The sequence below is a fragment of the Cupressus sempervirens genome, chromosome 11 (assembly GCF_028749045.1).
Source record: "Cupressus sempervirens isolate cs-2001-9-10 chromosome 11, ASM2874904v1, whole genome shotgun sequence".
Taxonomy (NCBI): domain Eukaryota; kingdom Viridiplantae; phylum Streptophyta; class Pinopsida; order Cupressales; family Cupressaceae; genus Cupressus; species Cupressus sempervirens.
This window is the reverse complement of record NC_143128.1, coordinates 702,919,712-702,924,314: the sequence shown is the minus strand read 5'-3', so window position 1 is coordinate 702,924,314 and position 4,603 is coordinate 702,919,712.

Below are 4,603 nucleotides of genomic sequence, written 5' to 3'. Positions count from 1 at the left end.
TATGTACTTAATGTTGTAAAAGACTTGTAATAGGGTCATATTGCTATGTATCATCTTGTGGGCATCATTCCCATAGGGGGTTTTCCCTCTGATCAAGGGTTTCCCTAGTTAACATATCTGTTGTAATTGTCTTTGTGCATCTTCTTATGGTTGTTGTTTACTTTTGTTGAATGGATAAGATTGTTTAAGGTTGATAAATATTTTAATTATTGGATAAATGTTTTAACCACATCACATAGTTGTAGCAGTTAACGTTAAATTCATGCAAAAGGTTGTGAAGTTGCGAAAGCATGAAACAACATAGGTCAAGCAGTTATCACATTTTCACCAGTTATAACACAGTTAAAGTTTGTCTAGTTGTGAAGTTGCGAAAATATTGAATTCCATTGTCGTATAGTCATGGGTTCAAAAGAATAGTTAAATTAAATGCTTAGTTGTGATTAAGGTTAAAGCATTAAGTGTTGCCCTATCATAGCAATTAATGGTATAAAAGTTTGTTAAGCCATAATCATGTGATCGAACTTAAAAGAAAGTTGTGACAATGTGATAAAAGGTTAATACATAGTGAAGTACATAAAGAGATCTCAGCCATCGAATGTCAACAAATCAATGATTGTCATTTTTGTGCTTTCCAAAAGTGCAAGGGATTTAACCAATGCGAGAAAATGACTAAATGACACGTGTTCATCAAGGGACCCACGAGGGAGATAGCAAGCCTAAAATGAAAGAGATTCATAACATTTTAATCATGCTTGTTAATTTCAAGATCAACAATGGAAATTTAAACATGCATTAACTATTATGATATGAAATATATGGGTTGGGTGCGAAATGATAGAAAATGAAGAAAATAGTGATTTTTTGTAGGATTTATGAAATTGCAGGAAGTTGAAAGGTCATGGAGTGTTGTAAGAATTTGGCTTAAGCTAGAATTCACCCAAGAACAAAAGAACTCAACAATAGCACACAATAGACCAAAATAGGCAGAGTATGATCAGAATGATGATATTCATTCAATAATGGATACAACCAACATATTCTGAGTACACTAGGAGTGCCTGAATATAAAGGCCTCAGGAGAGCTTCTAGAATGCCTAGAAGTTAGCACCATGACATGTCATACAACTAGGCACATGTCCACCAGATATGGATTATCCTCCATTAAGCACAGGATTAAGTGCGAAGATGTGAGGATAAGACTACAATGGTGTAGCGTGAAAATCAGTGGAGTAGACAACATGTGCTAAATGAGGAGTGCGGAAAATTGTGTTGTCACCATGACAACTAAGTGAATGATGCATACTCCTGTGTTGTAGACACCATGTTCCTAATTAGAGTTGCATAACTCAATGAGAGTTCACAAACTCCTAAGTGTCTCACCTAAAATAATAAAATAATGCAAAATAATTAAATAATGCATTAACCTAAGTAAAATTTAAGTAAGTGTAATAAGTAAATACTTATTTACACCAACACCCCCCCCTTAAGTGCAAGTTAGGGGAATGCCCTTAAGCTTACGCAATCTAGGATGAAATGCAAGATGGGTCCCGGCTACTAGGCCATGTTAGGTACCCATGTACATAATGATATGCAATCTCCCATAAAGCGGGGAAAGAGGGAAAACCTCATGGGAAAAACCCTCCCCCAAAAAGAGAGATAGATAGGATGCATGGATGGATGGAGTAATCAAAACCCCCCCATTATGACATACATCCAATATATACATAAGAGAATGATGAGAAGAGATAGAGAGACAGAATGGGCTCCCCCCCCCCCCCCCAAAGAAGAATGTCGAACAGTGAATGCTCCAATGAAGAAGCTGATCCAAGACTACAGAATGGTGGTCCTCCCCTTAGGAAGAAACAATGCCAAGGGTACAAATGAGACGCTTCTGCTATGTGTGGAAAGAATCCCATGGATAAGTGATGTCTCTGAAACCTACTCAACTGGCTGAAGAACCTGTCCCAAAGAACTGTCTGTCCCTGCAACTGATGAAGAACCCTATTGCAACTGTTGATCATAAGTATCCACATTCACTTCAACCTATAAGGATTGATCATGTAGAGAATGAAAAAGAGAGTTTGAAACTCCCGTGACAACTGAAGAAGGTAATTCTGCATCAAGAAGAAGAGGCAGATCATGAATACTGTCCCCCAAATCTGTCACTGAACCTGTATCTGGAAGACTGAATGTACCCTGTTGTTCTAGACCTATCACTGTGGTGATGTATGCATGCGGACTGAACTGATGAAGTGACCTCTCACTATATCTGTCGACAAAACTCCACGTGTCTGAAGTTGTTGAAGCACTATCACTGGTGTCACTATCAGTATCCACATGGTATGATGTGCGAAGAGGAGTAGAGGACAAGCTCAGAGAACTTTCCTCAAAATGTACATCCTTCTCCACAAAAATTTGATGTGTCTTAGGATCAAGAAGTCTATATGCCTTCACAGTGTCTTCATAACCAATGAAAGTACAAGGCTAAGATGTTTGTGCCTTGCGACCCCTGGAAGATCTGTTTGCCCAAGCAGGACAACCAAAGACTCTGAAGTGTGTCACAATAGGTTTTCTACCACACCATGCCTCAAAAGGAGTTTTACCATCTAAGGCGAGATGAGGAGAACGATTAAGAATGTGAGTGACACTTGAGATTGCTTCGACTTCTAATGATGGATCTAGAGACTTGACATGAATCATGCAACTTGCCATAGACTTAAGAGTTTGGATCCTCAAAGCTGCAACATCTGTCTTATGCGAATTGAATGCTGAAGGAATCTAAAGATCAATGCCCTCATGTCTACAAAAATCCTTAAGTCTTCTGTTCACATCCATGTTTCCATTGTCCATGCGGAGTACTTTGATGGCCTTTCTGGATTGTCATTCTACATGAGCCTTGAAGTCTAGAAATGTGTCCAAAACTTCACCCTTACTATGCAGAAAGTAGACCGAAGTGAACCTTGAAAATTCATCAACTAAGGTAAGTATGTAGCGACCCTGGCTGAATGCAAAAGGACCTGCTAATACCATGTGAACCATTTGAAGAACACTTGTTGCTCTAGAAGACTTCCCTCTTTCTAACTTCCCCTCGGGATGCATATCCACTAAATCTGATGAACACTTACCCTTAGAAAAATTGATTTGAGGTAGACCTTTGACCATGTGGTATGTGCAAATTTGCTGAAGATAGCGATAGTCAAGATGACCATACCGCTCATGCCATAATTGCATGTTTGAATGTGATTGAGATAACAAGGCCTTGGAAGGAGTCTTGGATACAAAATGCGAGAAAGAGTACAACCTCTTGTGATCATTCACTTTCCCTACTGCAACCAAGGAATTATCTTTAAGACTGTGCACTTGAACTGAGTCAGGAAGGAACTCAACTCTATGCCCATCTCCGAGGTGTGTAATTTGGTAGATTGAAAGGAGATTTGAACTTAGGTTTGGAACATAGAGAACCTCTTGAAACTCTCCATTTTCTATTTCCACGTTTCCTTTTCCTTCAACTTCCATTTTGCTATCATTCCCCATGAAGATGTGTGGTACCCTTGAGTGACTCAATGAAGAAAAATCTCCCGTTGAAGAACTCATATGATATGAGGCACCTGAGTCAAATATCCATTCCCTTGAAGAGTTTGCATTTTCCATGAGTGCTTGCCCTTTGTTCTTTGAAACTGAAGAAGATCCCTTCTCCTTATAAGCATTAGGCAATGGAACATTATGTTTCTTCATGATGTTGGTCAATTCATCAATCTATTTAAGATAGGAATCATGCTCTTCATGACCCGTTTTCTTGCAATAAGCACACTTCTTCTTCTCCTTATTATTGGTGTCCCCTTTCTTGTTGGAATTCGAGGACTTGCCTTATTGATTGGATTGTGGTGTTGTCTTTTCTACATCCTCAGATTTGCTCTTCCATTTCTTCTTACCCTTTCCTTTGTTTGAAGATTGTCCAGCTGAATGTTGAGAACCCTCATTGGCCACCAATGCTTTGGTCTGAGGTGATTTGAGAATCCCCATTTTTTTCAACTTCTTTTCTTCATCATCCAATAGTTTAGCATATTCATCAAAAGTTACTTTCTTGTAGGCAGACCCTAAGGTAGTCTTTGAGGTGTTAAAAGAAGATACAAATGTGGAATATTCGGATGGTAGCTTGTTGTGAATAAGATAGATCAATCTGTCATCTTTGATAGAATTCCCACAATTAGTAAGCTTTGTCCTTAATTCATTCACCTTGATGATGAAGTCCTGTATTGAGTCATATGACTTAGGATCTAAGGAAACTAGCTCATCTTCTATTTTGAACACATCTTCTTTAGACACTTTACCATAAAGATTTTTGAGGGTATCCCAAGCTTCCTTGGATGTAGTACATTTTATGATTTGATACATGATCTTATCATCTAACCCCAAACATATATCACCTAGGGCTTTCCTATCCATGGCTACCCAATTAGAAATTTCACTTGTTGATACATTATCACCTGCTGGTTTAGGAAGAGTACCATCTACATATTGTGAAACTCCATTATGCATTAAGTGATGCAACATTTTGATAGACCACGTAGCATAGTTATGAGGAGTTAACTTAGGAAACTTA